Raw genomic sequence first — 26676 nt, forward strand, 5'->3', positions numbered from 1 at the left:
TGCTTGCATTGCCGTTAGTGGCATAGATACTGTAGATGCCTAGCTCTTCAAAATCAGGTGTGTTCACTTCAATATTGTGAATTCTTCCCTTTTGTTGTCGCTGCTTTGCATTGCCACTAGAATGGTTCTTACTTCCTGCTTTGATCTAGCTCTTCAAGCTGTTGAAATATGGCCTTGCTTCTGGCAATGAAAACACTTTGCATTTCTGTACTGGCAGGACTTTTTTGATGATTTCCATTGCAGCGATAACAATTCACTGAACTGCTCTCACTGAGATGCTTTTGACTCGGTCTCACAGCTTTGGGTTTGGCGGTGGTTTTGTCTGTAGACCACAGCTGTACTAATCACTTGAGTTGGACGGAGCTCCCTAGCATTCTTAGACACCATCTCCATAGATAGTGCAATTTTGCATGCTAAGTCAAACATTAGGTTCAGAGTGTACAGTAACTTGGACTGTGTGCGCTCATCCACCAGTCCACTCACAAACTTATCTCGCAATGCACGATCCAAAAATGTGCTGAATTTACAATGCAAAGAAAGGTTCTTAAGAACTACACTATACTCACTGATGGTTTCACTTTGTTTTTGTTTCTGGTACCAAACTTAGAGCTCTCCATTATTTCTAACAGCTGTGGATCGAAGTGGTCCTTGAGTTTCTCGACAATGACTTCAAGTGACGCCTCCTTTGCTATCCCCAGCATGTTCCGAAGTCATCTGCCCTATCTCCGTTAGAAGAATTAATTTATTTTGAGCTAGAACATTCTCATCTGCACCATCGGTCTCAATAATGTTATTGGCCCCAAAAAAAATCACCATCTGCTCAATGTAAGAACTGAATGGTTCACGAGCTCGGTCATACATGCCAAGGCTTCCAATGAATCAAATCAAATCAACTTTTATTGTCATTGTTAGTGCACAAGTGCAGTACAACAAAATGTAGGCTTGCGGCTCCCGAGTGTGTACATTTAGATTAAGGCATTTAAACATTCAACATACATTTGGCTTGTCATACATTAACATAAACATAACCATAATAAAGTGCATTGGCAGATGTGCAGGCTTTAGAGTTTATTTGTGGAGTTCAGTAGGGTGACAGCCCTGGGAAAGAAGCTGTTCCTAAATCTGGTCGTACGGGTGCAAATGCATCTGTAGCGTCTCCCAGATGGCAGGAGGGCGAACAGACTGTGGCTGGGGTGGGTAGGGTCTTTGATGATGGACCGTGACCTCTGTAAACAGCGTTTCTGGTATATGTGCTCTATGGTCGGTAGCCGGGTGCCGGTAATGCGTTGGGCAGTTTTGACTACCCGCTGCAGGGCTTTCTGGTCATAGTAGCTACAGCTGCCATACCATACTGTGATACAGTTTGTCAGGATGCTCTCTATTGTGCAGCGGTAAAAGTTAGAGAGGATCAGGGGTGACAGGTTACATCCCTTCAGCCTCCTTAGGAAATAAAGGCGCTGCTGGGCCTTCTTCACCAGAGAGGAGGTATTGAGGGACCAGGAGAGGTCTTCCGTGATGTGGACTCCGAGGAACTTAAAGCTGTCCACCCTTTCCACCACAGCCCCATTGATGTGGATGGGGGTGTGACTTCCGCCTTTAGACTTCCTGAAGTCCACAATGATTTCTTTGGTTTTCTTGATGTTAAGGGCCAGGTTGTTATCGGCGCACCACTTCACGAGATGTTGGACCTCCTCCCTGTAGGCTGACTCATTGTTGTTGGTGATCTGGCCTACTACTGTGGTATGATCCGCAAACTTGATGATGGTGTTGGAACCATGAACAGCCACACAGTCGTGGGTGAAGAGGGAGTAGGGGAGGGGGCTCAGCACACATCCTTGTGGGGCCCCCATGTTCAGGGTCGGGGGGGGTGGTGTGGTTACCTAATTTGACAGACTGGGGTCTGTTTGTTAGGAAGTCCAGGGTCCAGTTGCAGAGGGAAGTGTTCAGGCCAAGAGTTTGGAGTTTGGTGGCCAGCTTGTTGGGGACGATAGTGTTGAATGCTGAGCTGTAGTCTATGAACAGCATTCTGATGTAGGTCTCCTTACCATCTAAGTGATTCAGTGCCGAGTGTAGAGCAGTTGTGATTGCATCCTCCGTTGATCTGTTTGCACGATAGGCAAACTGGTGTTGGTCAAGAGAGGCGGGAACACTGGCTTTGATGTGAGCCAGGACCAGTCTCTCGAAACACTTCATTATGATGGGTGTGATTGCGACAGGTCGATAGTCGTTCAGGCACGTCACAGCCGTTTGTTTTGGCACAGGAATAATGGTAGTGGTCTTGAAGCATGTAGGGACTGCGGCCTGGGCCAATGACAGATTGAAGATGGCAGTGAAGACATCAGCCAGCTGATCAGCACATTCCTTGAGTACCCGTCCAGGGATGCTATCCGGTCCAGCAGCCTTTCATGTGTTCACTCCGCGTAGAACACCCCTTAAGTCGGAGCCTGTAGGTGCGGCCATGATTGTCCTGATCCCGTTGAACAGTGATTCAGCACGCTACCTGTGTACATGTGAGAATCAACGCCGCTGTTGCTGTGTACACATACACTCGAAGGCGAAGCACAGACGATGCTGCATGAGCATTACTGGTAAAATATTGCAAAAAATCAGTTTAGGTGCCACAAATTCACCTTAAACTTGTCCACTCGAAGGGTGAACACTGTGTCTTCCATGATCCCTAAAAATGTCGTTGGGATCCCATCCTCATTGCCAAAATGTAATATATGCGGGTAGAACAAATGAAGGACAGAGACACAATGAGTTGCTAGTCCATGTGCTTGCTTTATTGGCCAGAGCAAACTGAGCATGCTCTTCATTTTTTATTTGTTCCAGGATGTGGGCATCGTTGGCAAGGCCAGAATTTATTGCCCATCCAAAATTGCCCTTGAGAAGGTGTGGTAAGCTGCCTTCATGAACCTCTGCAGTCCTTGTGGTGAAGACACTCCCACAGTGCTGTTAGGGATTTTTACCCAGTGACGATGAAGGAATGGCGATATATTTCCAAATCAGGGTGGTGTGTAAGTTGGCAGGGAACTTGGAGGTGATGGTGTTCCCATATGCAGGCTGCCCTTGGCCTTTTGGTGGTAGAGCTTGTGGGTTTGGGAGGTGCTGCCAAAGAAGCCTTGGCGAGTAGCTGCAGTGCCTCTTATAGATGGTACACACTGCAGCCAAGGTGCACCGATAGTGGAGAGAGTGAATGTTGAAGGTGGTGGATGGGGTGCCAATCAATTGGGCTGCTTTGTCCTGGATGGTGTTGAGTTTCTTGAGTGTTGCTGCACTCCTCCAGGCAAGTGGAGAGTATTCCATCACACTCCTGACTTGTGCCTTGCAGATGGTGGAAAGGCCTTGGGGAGTCAGGAAGTGAGACACTCACGGCAGAATACCCAGCCTCTGACCTGCTCTTGTTGCTGCAATATTTATGTAGCTGGTCCAGTTAAGTTTCTGGTCAATGGTGACCCCCAGAATGTTGATCATGCGGGATTCGGCGAATGTAATGCCATTGAATGACAAGGGATGGTGGTTAGACTGTAACTTCTTGGAGATAGTGATTGCTTCGCACTTGTGTGGCACGAATGTTACTTGCCACTTATCAGCGCAAGCCTGAATGTCATCCAGGTCTTGCTGCATGCGAGCATGGACTGCTTCATTTTCTGAGGAGTTGTGACTGGAACTGAACATTGTGCAGTCATCAGTGAATATCCCCATGTCTGACCTTAGGATGGAGGGAAGGTCACTGGTCATTGATGAAGCAGCTGAAGATGGTTGGGCCTAGGACACTGCCATGAGGAACTCCTGCAACGATGTCCAGGGGCTGAAATAATTGACCTCCAACAACCATAACCATCTTCCTTTGTGCTAGGTATGACTCCAGCCAATGGAGAGTTTTCCCCCTGATTCCCATTGACTTCAATTTTACTAGGGCTCCTTGATGCCAGACTCGGTCAAATGCTGCCTTGATGTCAAGAATAGTCACTCTCACCTCACCTCTGGAATTCAGCTCTTTTGTCCATGTTTGGACCAACATTGTAATGAGGTTGGTAGCCGAGTGGTCCTGAGCATCAGTGGCACCTTCCATCATTTTTGATGACTGAGATTAAACTGATGGGACAGTAATTGGCCGGATTGGATTTGTCCTGCCTTTTGTGGACAGGACATACCTGTGCTGCTTTCCACATTGTTGGCTGGATACCAGTGTTAAGCTTGTATTGGAACAGTGTGGCTAGAGGCGTGGCTAGTTCTGGAGCACAAGTCTTCAGCACGACAGCTGGGATGTCGTCAGGCCCCATAGCCTTTGCTGTATCCAGTGCACTCAGCCATTTCTTGATATCACGTGGAGTGAATCAAATTGGCTGAAGATTGGCTTCTGTGATGGTGGAGACCTCAGGATAAATAGGAGGGGACGAAGGATAGATCCTTGGGGGACACCAGAGTTAACGGTGTGGGAGTGGGAAGAGAAGCCATTGCAGGTGATTCTCTGGCTACGATTGGATAGATTAGAAAGGAACCATCAAGTGCAGTCCCACCCAGCTGGACAATGGTGGAGAGGCATTGGAGGAGGATGGTGTGGTGCAGACAGGTGGAGAAGGATAAAGAAGGATAGTTTACCTTTGTCATAGTCACATGGGATGTCACTGTGACTTTGATGAGAGCCGTTTTGGTACTGTAGCGGGATGGAAACCTGATTGGAGAGATTCAAACATGGGCACAGGCTTGTGAGGTGACAACACATTCAACTGGAGAGGAAAGGGAGATTGAAAATGTGGTGGTAGTTTGCAAGGACAAATGGGTCAAGGTTTGGTTTGTTGAGAGGGGTGATGACAGCAGATTTGAAGAAGGGGGGACAGTACCTGAGGAGAGAGCCATTAATAATATTAGCTAACATGGGAGCCAGTAAAGGAAGTTGGGTGGTCAGTAGTTCAGTGGGAATAGGTTCGAGACACCAGGAATTGGGTCTCATGGACATGAGCTTGGAGAGGGCATGAGGGGAGATTGGAGAGAAACTGGAGAAAGATGTCAGTTCAGGGCTAGGGCAGGGGGGAAACTTAGAGGAGGTTTGGCCCAGTGGGCTAGGGAAAGGGAGGGAAGTGGAAGAGGCAACTGAACGGATGGTCTCAACCTTAGTGACAAAGAAGTCCATGAGCTCCTGACACTTGTTGTCGGAGGTGAGGGTGCAGGAGACAGGTGAGAGAGCTTTAAGAAGATGGTTTGCAGTAGAGAAAAGAAGCCGGGGGTTATAAGAACATAAGAACATAAGAAATAGGAGCAGGTGTAGGCCAATCGGCCCCTCGAGCCTGCTCCGCCATTCAATAAGATCATGGCTGATCTGATCCTAACCGCCAATCTACCATCACAGAACCATCTCCTGAATCTAACAGAATTAGACACACGAAATAGGAGCAGGATCAGGCTACACGGCCCCTGGGCCATGTCCGATCCGAACCTAGACTCATGTCCAAATTCCTGCCCGCTCCCCGTAACCCTTAATGCCCTTTACTTCTAGGAAACTGTCTATTTCTGTTTTAAATTTATGTAATGATGTAGCTTCTGCAGCTTTTTGGGGCAGCATATTCCATGGACCTACCACCCTCTGAGTGAAGTAGTTCCTCCTCATCTCAGTTTTGAAAGAGCAGCCCCTTATTCTAAGACTATGCCCCCTAGTTCTAGTTTCACACATCATCGGGAACATCCTCCCCGCATCCACCTGATCCAACCCCTTCACAATCTTATATGTTTCAATAAGATCGCCTCTCATTCTTCTGAACTCCAATGAGTAGAGTCTCAATCTACTCAACCTCTCCTCATATGTCCATCCCCTCATCCCCGGGATTAACCGAGTGAACCTTCTTTGTGCTGACTCGAGAGCAAGTATGTCTTTTCTTAAGTATGGACACCAAAACTTTATGCAGTATTCCAGGTGCGGTCTCACCAATACCTTGTCCAACTGAAGCAATACCTCCCTATTTTTATACTCTATCCCCCTAGCAATGAAAGCCAACATTCCATTGGCCTTCTTAATCACTTGCTGCACCTGCATACTAACCTTTTGAGTTTCGTGCACCAGGACCCCCAGATCCCTTTGTACTTCAGTACTTTCCAGTTTCTTGCCATTAAGATAATAACTTGCTCTACGATTTTTCCTGCCAAAGTGCATAACCTCACACTTTCCAGTATTGTATTCCATCTGCCAAATCTCTGCCCACTTACTTAGCCTGTCTGTGTCCCCTTGCACGTTTTTTATGTCCTCCTCACTCACTACTTTCCCTCCCATCTTAGTATGATCTGCAAACTTTGAGATGTTACACTCGGTCCCCTCCTCCAAATCATTAATATAGAGTTGGGGACCGAGCACTGACCCCTGCGGAACACCACTAGTTACTGATTTCCAGTCTGAGAATGAACCATTTATCCCAACTCTCTGCCTTCTGTTAGATAGCCAATCCTCTATCCATGCCAGAATATTACCCCCAATCCCGTGATTTTTTATCTTAAGCAATAATCTTTTGTGTGGCACCTTGTCAAATGCCTTTTGGAAGTCTAAATACACTACGCCCACTGGTTCCCCTTTATCCACCCTATATGTTACTTCCTCAAAGAACTCCAGCAAGTTTGTCAAACATGACTTCCCCTTCATAAAACCATGCTGACTTTGTCCTATTAAATTATGATTATCCAAATGTCCTGTTACTGTCTCCTTAATAATGGACTCCAAAATTTTACCTACCACAGATGTTAGGCTAACCGGTCTATAGATTCCAGCCTTCTGTCTATTGCCCTTTTTAAATAAGGGTGTTACATTAGCAGTTTTCCAGTCTGCCGGGACCTTTGCTGAGTCCAGGGAGTTTTGGAAAATTATTACTAATGCATCCACAATCCCTACTGCCACTTCCCTCAAGACCCTAGGATGTAAGCCATCAGGGCCAGGTGATTTATTCGCCTTGAGTCCCATTATTTTACCGAGTACCACTTCCTTAGTGATTTTGATCGTGTTTTGCTCCTCCCCCCCTATAGCCCCCTGTTTGTCCAGTGTTGGGATATTCTTAGGCCTAGAAATTCAGTTTTGCCAGTTTTGGGGCGCTAACGTTAGCGCCCGCCCGACTTTAGCGCCCGCCCGAAAGTTGCGCCCCCTTTGCCGAAATTCAGTTGCTTCACCCTCAGAGGTTGCTGGAGCGCTAAAAGAGGCGTTACACGACTATCTTTAGGCGCTAAGCTGGCGGTGCAGAGGGATAGCGCCGAGGCGGGGCGCAGCGCGGGTGCGGTCATTTTTTGATTGACAGCAGACCCCGTGGCGCCGGCCAGCTCTTAAAGGGGGAAGGGACGATTTGGTCTGCTGCCACGCCCTGCACACTGCAGCTTTCAAACTAGGCCTCAACACTGCTGCTGAGCCCAAGGAGCCATGGCAATGCATGAGAAGGCCCGTGAGCGTGCCCTGCGCTTCTCAGAGCGTGATCTGGATATCATGCTGACAGCATTGGAGAAGAGGCGCAGGATCTTGTTCCCAGACAATGGCAGGAATCCCACCCACCGCGTCTACACCAAAGCCTGGAGGGAGATCGCCACCAGGGTGTCGTCCTACGGCGATGCCCCCAGGGACAAGGTGCAATGTCGGAAGAAATACAATGACCTGACCAGGATTGTCAGGGTGAGTACCCTTTCCACTCTCCTCCTCATTCTTGCATGTACACCTGACATGATGGGCAAAGGGACCTGAAAGGCCTAATGGGCAGCCCTCAGCCAGCAGCTTTGGGACAGTCATGAGCATCAATTGCACATTCTGCACTTTACACACTGGCCAAGCTATTCCACCATGAGAGGCGGTGCACACTAGATCAGGGCTGCACTCTGGCCAAGCTATTCCACCATGAGAGGCAGTGCACACTAGATCAGGGCTACACTCTGGCCAAGCTATTCCACCATGGGAGGCAGTGCACACTATGTCACGGCTACACACCGTACTTAGAGCCCGTCCTTTCTCTTGCAGGCTAAACTTGCGAATAATTGCAAGCGCCGCGACATCACCGGGGGAGGCCACGCCAAGTTCCAGAAGCTCACTCCCCTGGAGGAGCGCGTGAGTGGCCTCATGGGAGGCCGCGTGATTGTGCCCAGAGCGTGCGGAGAAGCCGACCCTCCGCTGCCCGGCAATGGTAAGGACCTCGCCTTTTGGCCCTCTCTCGTCGCACTTGCGCATCCGAGCTACCTCCTTTGCCACTGTGCCACCAATGCGCTGAATGCCACTAGTCATGACTCCCTCGGTGATGCCCTCTCCTCACTCTGAAGCTACTCTTGTGCCTTCCTGCTTTCAGCTGGTGACGAAGAGCTCCCTGAAGCTGCCAGTGACAGCCCCTCCGAACAGGAGGAGGAGGAGGAGGAGGAGGAGGAGGAGGAGGAGGAGGAAGAGCAACCCGGACCATCAGGGGAGGACTCAGGTCCCGCAGCAGAGGGCGAAGTGTTGGACACGTCTTCCCTGAACGAGAGCCTGGAGTAACTTTCGGAGGGGAGTGCAGCTGCTGGGACCATTGGCGTCCAGCCACCCAGGAGGGCTGCGGGTGGGCCGCGGCCTTCCCCCCAGAGGGGGGAAGGATCGGAGGGGAATGCAGTTGCTGCGGACATTCGGCGCCAGCAACGTGCCAAGGGTCGCCTAGCTCGGACCCCTGCTCCCCAGCGGGAGAGTCCCGCCTCCAGTTCGGCCACCTTCACCTCGGAGGAGGTGCGCCAGCTGGACCAAATGGCCGAGGATTCGGACCGCCACCACACAGAGCTCATGCAGGTGGTGGGACGGATGCCTGAGGCCATCGAGTCGCTGGCGACCAGTGTGCGGGAGTTTGGGGCATCAAATGTCGAGAGTGGCCAGATGATGATGGAGGTAGTGGAACGGATGCCTCCGGCGATGGAGTCGCTGGCTGATGCCGTCAAGTCAGTGGCGGATGTGATGCGGGCGCAGACCAGGGCAACAGGGGCACTCACTGCTGCCACACGCGCTGCCTCAGCCAGGCATCGCCAGGACACCCGCCGCGCTGCAGCAGCACAGCGATCCGCCCTTCGGCTGATTGGTGCGGATCGTGCAGTGCGTGCCCGGGCGAGTGCCAGCGTGTGACATCACCAGCCAGCGCCGCCAATACGCCAGCTTGCCCACATTGCGCCATCCGTCGCTGCCACTCCCCCAGTGGAGCGTCAACGGCAAGTGGCTGGAGCTGATGGTGGGCATGCACATGTGCGCCAATCAACAGCCGGCCCCTCGAGGCCCAAAGCCCATGTAGGCCGCCCCCCAAGGCCATCTGGCGGAAGGACAACTGACCCTCAGGCGCCTTCCCCCAGCCTCACAGCAGCCACTGGGCAGAGCTTGCGGAGGAGCAGCAGGCCGGGCAGGGGCGCCAAAAGGCTGGACAAGGTCTCGCCCTCGTGGGCCACTAAGTACAGGGTGTGGCCAGCTTTCATTTTATATGGCGGTGGACATCTTTATTTTGCCCATGGTTGTTTTGTTTATGGGTATGTTTTTTGCGTTAAGGCCGAGGTTGAGGCCTGGTTTGTTCAAATGTGGAGTTACTCCTCCCCCGGTTGTGGGAGTGAGTCGTTTGTTGCACTTTTTGTGGGGGCCGTTGATTGTTTTTGGGATTCATGTGGGAAGGGGTTTCATTTTTGTCAAATATAAATTTATCTTTATTCAGACAGTGTCCATGGTTGTTCTTGTTAGTCTTTGTTGCCTTCGCCGGCTGAGGGCTTGCGGAGCGGCTGCATTCATCTTGCTTCATGGCCGCAAGGCATTCCCTGACAGGGGGCTTAGAAGTTACGTTCAATAAGCTGGCGACGGACGGCCCTTGGACCTTGTCGCTCCCTCCTGGGAACGTACTCCTCCTCCTCCTCCTCCTCCTCCTGCTCCTCCTGCTCCTCCTCCTGAGGTGGTGGTCCAACGTCAGGTGGCAGTGCCTGAATCCTGCGGAGAGCCAGGTTGTGTAGCATGCAGCAAACTACGACAAATTGGGAGACCCGGTGCGGCGAATACTGCAGAGATCCGCCGGAACGATCAAGGCAGCGGAACCGCTGCTTGAGGACCCCAATAGTTTGCTCGATGATGTTTCTGCTCCTTTGATGGCTCTCGTTGTATGCCTCTTCAGCAGCGGTCCTGGGCGCGCGGAGCGGGGTCATGAGCCAGGTACACAAAGGATAGCCTTTGTCCCCGAGTAGCCATCCTCTTGGGGGAGGCTGTGCCTTGAACATGTCATGCACAGTACTCTGCCGCAGGATAAAGGCATCGTGGCAGCTGCCTGGAAAGCAGGCATTGACAGCCAGGATGCGCTGCTTGTGGTCACACACCAGCTGCACATTGAGAGAATGGTAGCCCTTCCGGTTGCGATACTGCTCGTCATGCTCCAGAGGTGCCCGCAACGCCACATGTGTACAGTCAATGGCGCCCTGCACCAAGGGGAAGGCCGCGAGTCTAGCAAATCCCACTGCACACTGATGCTGGCTCTCCAGGGCCATGGGGAAGGAGATGAATTGGCGTCTCCTTCTGAAAAGGGCATCGGTCACCTGGCGGATGTAGCGATGCACGCCGAACTGGGATATGTTAGCTATGTCCCCAACAGCGGATTGGAAGGAGCCGGTGGCAAAGAAGTTCAATGCCACCGTCACCTTCACTTCCACCGACAGAGACGTCCTGCACCTGAGCTTTGGACGCAGATCTCTGCGAAGCAGGTGGCAGATCTCTGCAACCACCTCCTTTCGGAATCTCAGCCTTCTTACACATCGCGCGCCACTCATGGTGAGGTAGGAGCGCTGCTGACGGTATACCCTGACAAGGTAAGGCCTATGATGCCGACGCCTGTTGCCCCCTCTGCCTCTAGCCAGGGCTGCCCCTCTGACCCCACGTCTGCGAGCCCTACGCACATGGCGCTGAAACTCCGCGTTGGCACCCCATGCAACCCCCATCAAATGCTGGCAAACAGTCAAACTTCCAACAGGGCACTTGCAGCGCTTTGGCCTGAGTCCAAAAATACCTGAGCTATTGCTGCACGAAATCAATTAGCTCTCCTCCTTGTTGTGTGTCCAGAAATCCGTTGCACAAGAGTGTTTGCGGCAAAATGGCTGCCCTTTATACTGCAGGGTACGTGCCCTTTAATTTGCGCTCCCCGGGGCCCGCGTCGGCTGTGTTGCGTTCCATTTTACAAACGCTCTGGCCGCCAGCCGCACAATGGGGCGGTCCGACTGAAGTTTGGAATCGGGGCGCGCAAAGGGCGTTGCACGAGGATGTGACGTCATTTTCTGCGCGCGCAGCCGGGCGGGCGCTAAACTTTGCGCCGGCGCTAAGGGTCAACTTAATTTGGGGCAAGGCGCAAACTGCGCTGCGCCCGGGCGCTACACGCATAGCGCCCGATATTCACTTCTCTTAAGGCGCTAACTGCTGGCGCAACCAACTGAATTTCTAGGCCTTAGTGTCTTCTACTGTAAAGACTGATACAAAATATTCATTCAGTGTTTTTGCCATCTCCATATTTCCCACCATTAATTTCCCGGTCTCATCCTCTAAAGGACCAACATTTACTTTAGCCACCCTTTTTCTTTTTATATAACTATAAAAACTCTTACTATCTGTTTTTATATTTTTTGCTAATTTACTTTCATAATCTATCTTTCCTTTCTTAATCAATCTTTTTGTTATTTTTTGCTGTCTTTTAAAGTTTTCCCAATCCTCTATCCTCCCACTAGTTTTGGCTACCTTATATGCCCTTGTTTTTAGTCGAATACTATCCTTCATTTCTTTTCTTAGCCACGGATGGCTGTCTTTTCTTTTACACCCTTTTCTTCTCAGTGGAATATATATTTTTTGGAAGTTGTAAAATAACTCCTTAAATGTACACCACTGATCATGTATCGTCTTACCCTTTAATCTATTTTCCCAATCCACTCTACTCAATTCCGCTCTCATATCTTCATAGTCTCCTTTATTCAAGCTTAGCACGCTTGTTAGAGATCCAACCTCCTCACCCTCTAATTGAATATGGAATTCAACCATATTATGGTCACTCATTCCAAGGGGATCCTTTACTAGGACATTTATAATTAATCCTGTCTCGTTACACAGGACCAGATCTAAGGTTGCTTGCCCCCTGGTCGGTTCAGTTACATACTGCTCAAGAAACCCATCCCTAATACACTCAATGAACTCATCCTCAAGGCAGCCCTGCCCAATTTGATTTGTCCAATTAATATGATAGTTAAAATCCCCCATAATTATAGATGTTCCCTTATTACAAGCCTCAACTATTTCCTGATTGATACTCCGTCCAACAGATTTGCAACTGTTCGAAGGCCTATAGACTAGACCCACTAGTGTTTTTTTCCCCTATTATTCCTTATCTCCACCCAAACTGTTTCATTATCCTGATCTTTTGACCCAATATCATTTCTCTGTATTACAGTGATTCCTTCCTTTATTAACATAGCCACCCCACCTCCCCTTCCTTCCTGCCTGTCCTTCCTGATCGTTAAATAACCTGGTATGTTTAATTCCCAGGCATTGTCACCCTGCAGCCATGTTTCTGTAATGGCCACAAGATCATACCCATATGTACTTATTTGTGCCATTAACTCGTCTATTTTGTTACGAATGCTATGTGCATTCAGATAGAGAACTTTCAAATATGTTTTGTGACACTTAGTTCCTGCTTTTGCCCTTTTTATTACTTTACCTTTTACTCCATACCTTCTGCCCCTTCCTGACATGCTCTGGTTTTTAATTTCCCCACTGCAACCTAAGTCTATGACCTTCTCTGTTGTCATTTTTATTATTTGCTCTCTAGGAACCTCCCCCCCACTAGTTAGCTTAAAGCCCTCTCTACAGCCCTAGTTATATGATCCGCCAGGACTCTAGTCCCAGCACTGGCCAAGTGAAGCCCGTCCCAACGGAACAGCTCCCTCCTGCCCCAGTACTGGTGCCAGTGTCCCAGGAAGCAAAACCCATTTCTCCCACACCAGTCTTTGAGCCACGCATTTAACTCTCTAATTTTATTATCTTTGCCTTCCAGAATGATCCTGGAATATTGAGCAGTTTTGGCAGACGAAAGCAGGGCCCGATAGTGCTTTATGTGGTCCAGCCAGATCTGGTGGTGAATGGCTAAAGCAATTGTTCGCCTTATCCGTTCAAGTCTACATCCCTTGGACTTAAGAGAACAGAGATGAGAGCCGTACTAGGGGTAACGGCCAGGCTGAGAGAGAATAATTGTTTTAATAGGGACTAGGGCATTAAAGGTAGTGGTGAGGGTATGGTTGAGCAGATTGGTAGCTGCAGAAATGAAGTGCCAAATGGAGAATGGGTGAATGGAGGGCCAAAGGCTAGACAGTTGGAGTTTTGAAACTGCTGTTGTAAGTCAATTGGGTGAGAGTTTTTTCCAGGTGCGGATACAGAAGAAGTAGTGTTGGGGCGGGAGATAGGGGGATGTGGGTGGAGAGCGATAAAAGGAAGTTATCAGAGAGGGCCTTATCTGTGATTGACATGATGGGAATAGCGAGGCCATGTGAGATAGCAAGATCAAGGGGTGGCCGTGAATATGGGTTGGGGAGATTACGTGGAGGGAGAGATTAAGGGACGATAGGAGGGCAGTGAACTCATAGGAGAGAGAACATGATGAATTGAGATGGAGGTTGAAATCAAAGGGAGAAAAGAAAAAGGGGGAGAAAAATGTGGAAATATAAGGGATTGGCTCGGGTCTGGAGTGGCAGCCAAAATGTGCACAAAAATGGACACAGGAAAAACTCAAGTTACGTAGGCCTGGTTACATAGCAATTATTAGGATACATATATCGTGGTAGTAACAGGGAATAGATTGGAGATAAAAGGAGGGAGTCCAGAGTTAATGCACTCAACAGCGCTCTCATCGCTGGGCTGCACGCATTAATAATGTTAATTAACATGCAGCACGAATGTCGCGTGCTGCCTGCACTACTTTCAATGGACGCAGGTCGATTGTGCATCACAATCCCCGCACCCGTTTTCGGACCTACTTGAATTTTTAGCCCATTAAATCTCTAACATCTTCCAGTTCTGATGAAACATCATTGACCTGAATAGCATGAACTTCTGAGAGGTGCCAACATTTGTTTACATTTCAGATTTCCAGCATCCGCAGCATTTTGCTTTTGTTTTGAAGATAATACCAGAGAAACAAACTTTGGAAATGTATTACATCTCTAACTCTTTCCAGTTCTGACGAAAGGTCATCGACCTGAAACGTTGGGCTGGATTTTCATTGAGGAGTCGGGTAGCTGGCGGGACTACAACTTTCGGGGTTGTAGTCCCACCTCCATCAAGTTCTAGCCAACCCACATAATTTAACTTGATTGACCTTGTTGAGCTCACCCAGTGGGCTCAGCAGGCCAATTAAGGGCCACCCAGCAACAGGTGACATCACAGATTGATATTTCATCTGTCAAAACCTGTTGACAGATGAAATATCAGCGTTTCACAGCTGTTTGAAGCTGTCAAACACTGACAATCTGTATTCTAAGTTAATTCCTTCCTCTCAGGATTATTTAGAAATCTCCCCAGAACAGACAGCTGAATGCTGCAATTTTTGACAGCTCGCAGCCATCCTGCTTTCTGTGCCAGTGAGATGAGGGACTCCTGAGACCTGAAGGAAGGAAGGCTATAAATGTAAGTAAAGGTATGTAAAACTTCTTTAAACACTTTACACACGCCAAACACACTTACCTTTGGACTCATACACCCATCACTCACCTGAACACCAGACATCTCGACTCCTCCAAGCCCTTCATTCCGACGGGCTACCTCCTCTAACTTGGCGTTGTTTGGAGCCGTTGGGAATCCCACACTTCAACATTAAAAAAAGGGGTTAGGCTAAAAACTGCCTGTTAACTACCTGTTAACAGGCAGTTAATTTGCACTAAACCCCTTCCCGCCTCGGGGAGGCGGGTCCCAGTGTGGGGCGGCTACCCATCTGTAAGAAATAGCTGTTAGGTTCAAAGATGGGCTTTAATTCTTAGAACAGAGACTGACAACAGGCAAGCAGAAAAAGATAGCATAAATGTCAGCAAGGTCGAATATCAAGCATCAAAAGACAAATAGAAGTGATAAGGGAATGGTAAAATGCAAGGAAACAAGGAGGATAGCACCTGCTAATAACAAGGAGCCACGAAGCCATAAAATGCCCTTGAAGAAACTTGACAAAATATTCCTCAGAAAGATAAGAGGGAGGCCTTGCCAGTCATGCAGAAAGGGACGGTGAGGGTTGCCTTCCCGCTTCACAATTGGACAATAGGATGGGGATCAAATGATTGACACCAGGTGATTACCAGCCCACCGAAATAACTATAAATATAGACGACCGAGAGAGGAAATCAGGCAGTCAGGGGCGAAGGCTTCCCCAAGGTGGCTACGGCCTAACAACTTGGTCAACTTTAGCCTTTGAGGTGGCTGATGGCCTAACACTTCCAGCAGCTTGAGAGATGACCCAACGGAAGTGACCACTGCAGCAGACTGCAGGAATCCACCCAATCCGAGACCACCCTACTGCCTCCCCGTCCGTTCGGTCGTGTCATTCCGCTTCGGGGATTTGTAGATCGCTTTCTACTGTCATGGGTTTTATGTCTATTATACTCATCTTAAACCATATGTAATATCTGATTGTGCTTTAAAACTGTAGCTCTTTAATAAAAGCCTTGCAACTTCTAAAACCCTGTTGGGTAATCTGTGTGAGCCTGTGATCCTAAATCTTACACGCCTCCTTTGAAACTGGCATGGAGGCGGGTTGGGGGCGGGATGGGTTTGTGCCCCCTGATTTTGGGATTTTAACCCCCCACACGCCTCCAATCCTGCCTCCACGGCCCAATGAAAATTCTGCCCTTTAACTCTGTTTCTCTCTCCACAGATGCTGCCTGACCTGCTGAGCATTTCCAGCATTTTCTGTTTTTATTTCAGATTTCCAGCATCTGCAGTATTTTGCTTTTATTCTTGTTACCTCTGTTTTGTTGTTTTCCCAAACCAATTTGCAGTATACAATTCTTTCTAAATTCAGCTATATTTTTATACCCAACTCTTTAGTTCGCTTTTGTCCAGCTCTTCCAATTATGGTGTACAATCCTTTTAGCTATCCGGATTTTCTTCTTAAAATTCCACTTCTCCAAATTCTTCTGACATCCCAAGATAATCCTTAGGGAAGCTCAGTAACTAATGGCCCATAAGAATTGTTGTTTTTGTTTAGTAATGAACAAGCCACAGACCTAACGTAACCAGCTGGAAAGTGAAAGATTAGTTTAGATAAGTATAATGATCTCAGAATAATAGTCTGACAATTTTAATTCTGTTGGCAGTCAGCAGAAGAAATGAGTTGAGTTTTATATATGTCAAAGTTTCTGCCTGTTAGTTGACAAGTTTGAACTGAAATCAATGAAAATACAAATCGCGGGAGATGTAAAACGGGCTGCCGACTCGCTATTACCCTTTTACACTATCGCACAAAGTCAAGATCTACCTCATTGACTCACTCAAGCAAATGCAATGAGTATTTATCACTTAACACTGACAGAAAGCACAAAATTACTCTAAAAAAGAGCTTTTCTCAATTGTAACCTTTGAGTTTTTAGGAGATGTGCATTGTCCGTCAAAAACTGCTGGTCACTGTGGAACTTTACTGTCGTTATGTTTGAATATATAGATTTTTGGTTCAGACCCGTATTCGCTGCTGCGCCCATGGCATTGGAACAAGGCTACAGTTGGGGGAACAAACTATTTTCATGTTCAGGCCTCATTTAAATTTTACCAACAAGCTTTGAGTGTCAAACAGGAGCTCTATTGCAGCTCGTCGGCTCGGTGACATGGAAAAGCGGCCTGCTTCTGACCGGAGCCAGTCGACAGATAGGGCCTGTTGGGGGGCGCAGGGGAATTCTGGTGGGGACGGCGGGTGGTGGGGCGGACGGGATGAGAATGAACCAGCAGCGGGCCAGCAGATTTTTGTGGGGTCAGGAAGAGCATGAATGTGGTACATGAGGAGGAAGATGTTGCTGCCTGGAGGCTAAAATGGAGTAGCCCCAGGCCGAAGAGCTTAGGGATTTGGAGCTCAGTTTGGTTTGAGCTGCACTTATGGCAAAGTTACGAGAACATTTCCAGCCGTAGTTTCATGAAAATTGTGATAATAGAAATTAATTTAGTCTGGCTTGAATTAATAATACAGTAGTTGGGTTATATTCCCAACTGATGAGGAGGATAAGGGGTGAACTGATTGAGGTATTTGAAATAATGAAGAGAATTCACAGCATAGAAAGAGAACAATTCTTCTGTCTACTGGGGAATCCAGGGCCTCATTTTAAAATTAGAACTAAACTAGTTAAAAGCAAATCCAGGAAAAAAAATGGGCTCACAAAGAGTTGCAAGAATGTGGAGTACATTTCTGCCCCAGGAGGTTACTTGGGAAGAAAAAGTAAGTAAATCTAAAAATCCTCATCCTTATCTTCAAATTTCTCCATTACTTCACCACACGCTAACTCTGCAACCACCTTCACCCTAAATTCTGGTCCCCTAAATTTGGCCTTTTATGCATTTCCCCTTCCTTCACTGCACCACTGGTAGAACAACCTTCAGCTCGCTTGACCCTGCTCTCTGGTACTCACTCCTTAAGTCTCTCCTCTCTGCATCTCTCTCCACCTGTAAAACCTTCTCAAAACCCATCTTTTCAACCCAGGTTTCAGTCATCTCTCTTAATCTCTCCCTCTATAACTTGGCATCTCTTTCTTTATTTATTCATTTTTTTCTCCTCTCTGTATAAAGTTTTATGAGACTTTTTTTTCTATGTTAAAGTCACTATATAAATGCAAATTGTTATATTAAGGAATATGAAGAAATGAGCAAGTTGGAATTAAAAAGATAAAGAGCTGTCATGGTTAAAAAAATGGGGGAGCCGGTTCGATGATTGAATAGTCTACTCCTGTTCCTATGTTCAGCAGGAAAATGATTGCACCTCTTAAAATTTTCCTTAACTATCATTGTTTTATCACAGATCATTGTTAATGAAAGATGTTTAGTTTACACAGGTGAAAGTGTTATTGGCAACAAAATAAATGATGTATGGCCTATCAAAGCCCTTGCCGAAAAATTACATCTGATCTGTCACTGTTTGCATCAATTCAGAATTGGAGCCAAAGCTATTGTTTCTGATGAAGGTTCTGATTCAAAGCATTCATCTAACTTTTGAGTGTTGATTGACCTGCTGCATAGTCTGTTATTTAATTCAGATTTACAGCATTCAGTTTTTCTTTATAGTTCTACTAAAAAAGAACAAGTGATTTTTAAAAAAAATGTTTGCATTAATATTCTAGTTCGTAGTATATGAGAATAACTAGATAACTATTGTTATTCTGTCACATAACTGAAGTAGGCCTAAGTGCAGACATTAATCTATTAAAAATTCACCCTCATGGAGTCTTGAAACTTTCTCAAGGGTATTAAAAATATATTGTATCTTTTCTGTTTACGTATTAACAGATATATTTTAACTTTTCATAGGATTTTGCACACTTCAGTAAACATGTCCCAGCAATAAACTGGTCTAATAAGGTAAGATGAGAGTTTGGATCACCTCATGCTCTCCAGAGGGTTGTAAGATCTGTCTGGAGCTGTCATTAGTGTCTGTGGTGATATAAAACTGTGACTTCCACCTCATTCTTCTAACTCTCAAATTTTACTTCCATCAGCAGCTGAGATTAAATCACATTCCCATTTCTAATTTTAAACATGCCAGTTTCTGCATATCATTATTTACCCTGTCAAGCCAGATTAAATTTTAAAATACATTTTTTTTAAAACTATCTCTTACAGCTGTCATAATATCTCAGTGCCCTAATGCATCCTATAATTTTACAGAGTGTGCATGACAGAAATCCAGTGAAATTGAATACATGAAGACAAGTGCATAGGTCTTGCCTTGAGGACAATTGTAATGGGTACTCTGGTGACGCTAGTCCAGACACCACACTCTCATAAACTTGACTTTATTTTTACAATATAGCTATCGTACCAATATTTAGCAGTAACAAGTGTCACAAACTGCAATGATTTGAGCACACAGGATTCTTCCCATGGGATGAGGAAATGTTGGCAGCTGTAGTAATAGAACTGGAGGTGAAGCAGCAATACTATTCTTAGTTTGCTGCTTGGTTGAAAAGAAGGAAAGAAGACCCTCTGTTATGGTATGTTTTAATAACAATAATGTTATTCCCTAAGCAGTCCAAGTTAGCAGGAACTGTTGTAATATTTGTATGCAGAGAAGTATAATGATTACATAGGACTGTTTTCCAAAGTCCACCCAATACTACCACCTCTTACATTTGATGGTGACACCGTTAGTTCATAGAATCATGGAGCACAGAAGGCGGCCATTCAGCCCATCATGTCTGTGCTGGCATTTTTGCAGAGAGCTATCCAATTACTGCCACTCTCCAGGGGCTAAATTCAATAAGGCCCAAAAACGGGCGTGGGGATCGCACTGTGTGATCTGCCCGCGCCCGTTGAAAGTCATGCAGGCTGCATGCGAAATTTGTGCTGCCTGCTAGTTAGCACGATTGAAGCGCTGAGCCCAGCACTGAACATGCTGCTGGTTGGGTCAGTGCTTATCAGGGGGCCCAATATCATGGGAACTGTGATCTCTATTTAAAGCTAGCCTGCAGTGTGAAGGGAAGTTACTTTTGGAAAGAAGCACCTCATTGTCAGTGTAACTAAGGAAAGGGGCAGGAAACTATGGCTCAACAGGGCAGAGAAAGGACACCTTGGTTCTTGGACACAGCACTGTGGGCCTTAGTACAGGGGGCCAAAAGGAGGAGACAGGTCCTACATAAGAACATAAGAACATAAGAAATAGGAGCAGGAGTAGGCCAATCGGCCCCTCGAGCCTGCTCCGCCATTCAATAAGTTCATGGCTGATCTGATCCTAACCGCCAATCCACTATCACAGAACCATCACACGAAATAGGAGCAGGATCAGGCTACACGGCCCCTGGGCCCGCTCCGCTACCTACAGGGCCATGACCAATCCGAACCTAGACTCATGTCCAAATTCCTGCCCGCTCCCCGTAACCTTTAATTCCCTTTACTTCTAGGAAACTGTCTATTTCTGTTTTAAATTTATGTAATGATGTAGCTTCTACAGCTTTTTGGGGCAGCATATTCCATGGACCTACCACCCTCTGAGTGAAGTAGTTCCTCCTCATCTCAGTTTTGAAAGAGCAGCCCCTTATTCTAAGACTATGCCCCCTAGTTCTAGTTTCACCCATCATCGGGAACATCTTCCCCGCATCCACGCGATCCAATCAAAGCCTTGGAGAGGGTGCAGGAGAGATTGATCAGAATGGTACTAGAGATGAGCGGTTTCAGTTATGCGGAGAGACTAGAGAAGCTAGGATTGTTGTCCTTAGAGCAGAGAAGTTTAAGGGGAGATTTAATAGAGGTGTTCAAAATTTTGATAGAGTAGATAGGGAGAAACTGGCCGCAAAATTTGATTTCTTTGCACCTGCTGTTAGCACCTCCAGGGGGTGCTAATGGGGTGCAAAGGGCTTATTGCCCAGGCAGGGGCCCTAGTGCCCCCTAAGAAATTCAGCGGGGTGCTACTGAGGCGCCAGCCGATAGCGCCGCGCCCCCGCCGGTAGCGCCCCGGGCCACTGCACCACCGGCGATGACCTCATCGTCATGCACCGCAACCCCTTAGCGCCCCGTTACGACCTCTTACCACCCCATGGCAGAAGTTCGACTGCATCTCACTTGGTTGCCATGGGCGATGTCAGTGCCAGCCTCGCGGGTCGTGAGCTGGGCCATCCTGCACTTGCAGGGTGCTAATTAAAGGGAGGTGCGGCCGCGACCAGCACCGCCATTTTATTTTTTTGGTTGGCCTGCAGGTCAGCCCTCCGTGGTGGCCCTTCGTGTGGTCCATGGCCGCCATCGCTGCAGCCACAGCACCACTCCGCCCTGGTGGGCTAGTGTGGGCCAGCGGAGGCCCTGCAGAGCTTGCAGCATCCCTCCTCTTTAACGGAAGGGGAGGGGGGTTAAAAACGTCAGCGCTATCTGGAGCAGCCTCGTAGCACTCCGGTGCTACTGTGCTTTGTGTCCCCGACACCGCCCTGAGAGGAAGTGAAGTGCCCGAGATAGCGCTCCGCTTCCTCATCGGAGCGGTAAGCCAAATTTAGTGGCTGGGATGGTGCTGCCGCACCGGGCGCTAAACCTCCAGTGATAATTCAATTACCGACCCAAACAGGGCATAACCGAATTTCGCCCCCACTGTTTCCACTGGCAGGAAGGCCAATAACCAAAGGACACAGATTGAAAGTAATTGGCAAAAAAGCTAGGGGGAAGATGAGGAGAAATACTTTTACTCAGCGACTTGTTATGATCTGGAATACATTGCCTGAAAGGGTGGTGGAAGCAGATTCATTAGTAACTTTCGAAAGGGAATTGGATCTCTAATTAAAAAAGAAAAAAATGCAGGGCTATAGGGAAAGAGCAGGGGAGTGGACTAATTAGTAGCTCTTGCAGAGAGACAGCGCAGGCATGATGGGCCAAAGGGCCTCCTTCTGTGTTATATGATCCTATGATTCTATAAGAGATTGTTCTGTTTATCCCTTGGGCATGCTACAAATTAGCCTAGCTATCTGGTGTAAGATTTGCAAAATTTCTACATTTCCCCAAAGGTTATTATTAACAAAAGGGACCCTGCCTGAACATTTTTAAAAAAGGGTAGCCAAGATGACGTCCACGCCTCGTGGCCGAAAGCCTGTAAGATTTTAAAAGCTTGGACTCTGCGGCACAGGCAGCTTGTGGAGAAATCGAAACCAAAGCTGCAGTTTCTGTGAAGAGAGACTTTTGCATTTTGAAAGCCAGACAGGACTTTGAATATGTATTAGGCCAAATCAGAGACAGATCAAAACCAAGTTAGGCCTATACTTAAGGCCATCAAGCAGTTTGCATAAATAATCAGGAACAGCTTAAGGAAGCCATCGAGGCTGGATAGGCCCATTAAGATGTATTAATAACAAAACAAGTCGATAATCAGGCCAGTAGATGCGATTACCGGCCATCTAAAAACAATTAGTTTAAATTGCTACCATTATTTACCTAGCCCGCCAAGATTGGGACAAAAAACTAACCTGATTTGGCGCGCAGATAAGGGCCATCCAAAGGAGTATAACTGAAGGCCCCAGGTAGCAATCTCTCTCTTCTTCTTCTTGCTCCTTGCCCTCGTGACTGCTGCTCTTCCCCCGTCCCACGCTTACCCCCTGGCCTCTGCCCGTGCCTTTCCCCATTCCATCAGGAACGCCCGGCATTGCACCGGACGGACACGGACAAACCAGGCCAGGCGAGGCAGGACACAACGAGGCATGGAGGCGAGATGAATTGGGAAAACGAGCGGGAAGACGATTGAAGAAAAGCTTTGAATAAACGGGCCTTCAATCCAGCCGACCTGTGACTACCTTCATACAAACTTCAATTGCCGACCGAGGAAGAGGAACCATCATCCCTGCGAGGTAAAGTACCCAAGCAGAGACTTTAACTTTGGGGTACTCGTACCTGGACAATGCCCTTGCAGCACCCCGAGACCACGTGATGACGGCAGGCTCCAGAGAGCACAAAGAGCGAACCCCAAACACCACCGTTATTTTGAATTCAGCAGAACTTTGATTGGTGAGCATGAATTCTGGACCCTCATAGCTTAATCTAGTTAGGTATAGGGGGTGGGATAAGGATAATGGGATTGTTAATATAATTGTTTTCCCTCAATGTGCCGTGTGTTCCCCATTCCCTGTATAAGTATAGATATTTGTATTTGCCTGTCATTTTATACTAGTAACTTCTCGTAAGACTCTGTTAATTTTCTGTTTAATAAAATCTTGGTTTTGCTTACATCCAAAACAACTGTCTACTCGAGTCTTTTTCTGTATTGCCGCCTGTACCTAAGTCCGGTGTCAAGAACCCAGGGGCGTGGGAGCAATTCGAACCATTCACAAACAGTCAGGGGCATAACTGACTGGGCGTACGCGCCAGCCCCACACCACCCCCTACAGAAATGGCGACCGCGGCAGGACACCGGCAACAGGGTTGCGATACAGTAGACAATGGTTCGGGTGAGCCAACCATGATGGAGGAAAGGATTTCTGATTATGTGTTTAGTAAGGTGAATATCACTAAGAAGTGGATCACCACTCTGTTAAAGGCTGGGCGTCCGGTAGATGCAGCAGCTAATTGGACAGAGAGAAAGGAACACAAGAAGTCCTTAGAGAAGGCAGTTTGGCTGATGTGTTTTAAAAAGCAGGTCCAGCTTTTAGACAGGCTCATTGCAGCACAGGCAGTCGAGTTAAGGGAGTCAGCCCTGGAGATCCAGGATAAGGCTCTAGCAGGGGAAATGTTATTAATAGCTTTGCAGGCCCTAAATCAGGAGAGAGTGCATTTAGTAGGAGAACACAAGGCCCAGTTGGAATACCTATGGTGCCAAGTCACCAACGCCAAGGGAAATGAGTTCAGATTGCGGGAGAAGAACGCCCGCTTGGCAAGGCAGATTAGGGAACAGGAAGAGAAAGTACAGGAGGTAAAAGCCGCCTACAAGCTAGCGAGCGAGCAGGGGTTTGAGGAGGCAGACCATGGCCCCTGTAAAGAGCAGATAGAAAATCTGAGCTGGACCCTCCGGAAGGCAAAAGGCATGGTATGCCTCATAAGCCCAAAGGCGGGCCAGGCATATTTTATGGGGAACGAGGGGAGGACAGTTCCAACATCACTGGTAGTGCCTAGGGATGACCTGGTTGAGAGAGAGGAGACCTCACGACCACCACCCGTAGCACCAAGTTTCAGCGAGGTTTGGCAGCAAGTGGGGGTGGAACCGGGAGTGGAGCCAGAGGTGGAGGCGGAGGTAGAGCAAACCCCGCCCGAGATGTCGGAGCCGGGACCGATGTGCCCAGCACGGCATCGGAGGTTCGGCCCACCCGTCAATGGCGACAATGAGGGACCCCTCCAAAACCAGTTTGTATTACCCTTCAACACCCAGCAGTTTAGGGTTAAGATCAACCATATCCCGAGGCTCTCCGAAAAGGGAGACCCCTCGATCCACTTCAGGGAAGTAGAGCAGGCAACCAGCATCAACGACTGCGATGACGCTGAGAAGGTCAAGATGCTGCTATTCTCCCTGGAGAGTAGTCGCCTCCAATCCCTCTCTGATGAGTGTAAAGGAGGCAGAGCAGGTACGAAGAGCTTAGAGATGCGGTTCTGGAGGCCATGGGGATGGATGAGGGAAGTCCTTTCTCCTGCATGGAGATGACGATCCAGCTCCCAGGGGAAACACCGCAGGCTTTTGTGGACCGGCTGTGGCTGGTGTACCGGAGGGCCTACCCAAGGGAAAGGTGCATGAGGTAAAACCCGGACCGGGTAGGAAAGAGAGGCACCAGGAAGGGAGTAGCCCCCCCAACACAAGGACGAATTGTTACGGGTGTGGGAAGGATGGTCACTGGTGGAAGGAGTGCAAAAACCCTTGGAAAGATAACAAGGGAAAGAATTCCACAGCCCCAGCCCAAAAGGCGGGGACGGGAATCCCTCCTGCAGAGATCGAGTCATTTTTGGACACCGTGAGGTCCTTATTGACTGGCCAGGTGAGGTTAGCAGCCGCTACCGGTGCTCTGACCCCATCAGCCCCACCCAACCCACAGCGCTGACTAGAACCAGCGAAGCCTGTTGACCTGTGTCCCCTTGAAAACGATGAGGGGAACAGGCCCTGTGTTAAGATGTGGGTGGAGACGGTGCAGGGGAGATATCCGGTGGACACTGGAGCTTCCAGCATGGTGGTCCATTCGGAAGACCCGACCAATCCACCCAGGTCTAACAAGGTCCCATTTAGCTTGATGGGATCTACAGGGAACGAGCAGGCTGGGGAAATGGCCAAACCTTTGGCCATAGATTTAGGATCCCTCCCTACCACGTGGGAGGGTAACCAAAAGACCACCGAGGTGGCCGAGCAGAGGGCCAGGGAAGGAGAGTTCTGGTATCTCTGTAGAGCAGGCTCAGGAGCCACAGTCCGGGACAAGGGAGGCACACAGTGGGTAGCTTTGGCCCCGGACCTAAAGCAGGTCCAAGCCCAAGATCCCGTCTGTAAGGCCGTCCCGGTAAAGGAAGAGAACAGGGCGTCCATAGAAGGCCCTTTAGGACAGGTTTTAAAACAGGCTGTTGGTTATATTAACCAGTGCAAGCTGTTTAGACCTGAAAGGGGAAAACAGCCAGTTGGGGTAAGGTCTGAGGATAAAGATCCTCAGCCTGCAGCAGGAGTGAGTTCACAGACTTGCACAGACAGGCGCTGTGGCTTGCTTGAAGGGAGGGGCCATCCCGCCCATCGATTGGGACACTCCCCCTCTCTTCTGGGATCTAGACGAGGGGGAGGGACCTGAGGGCAAAAACCCTGCCCCTAACCCAGGAGTAGAGAGGGAGGGACCTGAGGTCAAAAACCCCGCGCCGGACCCAGCCATGAGACCTGGGGGCGGAGACTCTCAGCTCACAGCAGCAGGCTGCGAAGAGTTACCTGCCCCTAGCCCAGGTTCGGGAGAGGTCAAGCCTGAGGGAGCAGCGGTTCGGGTTAAAGGCCCATCGGCCAAGAAAGCCCCACCCGCCAAGCCTCCCAGAAGGTCCCCACGGACGACCCAGCCGAGAAAGCCATGGTCACCAGCCCTCCAGTTACCAAGGGCCGCCCCTCGAGTAAGAGAGAGGTCCAAGGACAAAGGTCCGCAGCCAGCAGCCACGGGCTGCAAGGGACCAACAGTGAAGGATGGCGCAGTCACGCCGGGGGTAGCGGCGAGCCGCAGTCCGACCAGGGATTAGCCTGGCCGCCCGGAGACGGGCGACGGATGTATATAGTTTTAGTTTAAGTTTTGGTTATTGTTAAGTTCGGTATTTAGAAGTTTAATTATTTAGCTTAAGTTTGGGTGTTTTAGTTTAAGTTAAATAAGGTGATGGGTAGGTTTAAATAAGTAATCTGCTAAGAGTGTGTATATCTGGGTCGAGGTCGCGGGACCCGACCATGCTTCACCAAGCCAGAGAATCTCTTGGGGACCTGGCTGCAAGTTTTTACATCTTTTTGCCGAAAGACTTTCAGGATGGAGGGGACCGTGATCCTATTCGCTCTGATTGTGATGAGCGTGGGAAGACGAGGTGATGTCCAGGATTCCCACATCTACGGGTGCTCGGGAGACAGAGCGCCCATTGCGATCGATGGAAGCGGTGAACGGGATGCGGAGGAGACTGCCATCTACGTCCATGAGGGAAGGTGACCAGGATGGCTGGGGTTCAATTTGTCTCAGTACTCCAGCCAAACCGGATTCACGTACGGGGAGGCCGCCCTCCTGTGCCCCAGGGTACGGGTCATTATCACGAGGGTCAGCATCACCGTTGGAAAGCGAATATGTTTAACATGCAAATGACACATTCCTCTGGATAGGTGGTGGTGGCTCAGAAAGCTGAGCAAGGACATGAGGAACCCCGAAGTCAAGTGGGAATGGTTGGGGAACAACACCCACCGGACGATTACAGGGACTCAGAGAGGATTAAGCGTGTGTTGGGACAAGTGGTGGGAACCAGACCAAAGGATTTATATCTGTATGTGGGGGTCAGAGACGGTCTGCCCCGCAGGCATGTCCATTGTTTTCCACCGGCAGTGGCAA

This window comes from Somniosus microcephalus, chromosome 10, assembly GCF_052327205.1.
Source record: "Somniosus microcephalus isolate GS21.2 chromosome 10, FLI_Smic_1.0, whole genome shotgun sequence".
NCBI classification, from domain to species: Eukaryota; Metazoa; Chordata; class Chondrichthyes; order Squaliformes; family Somniosidae; genus Somniosus; species Somniosus microcephalus.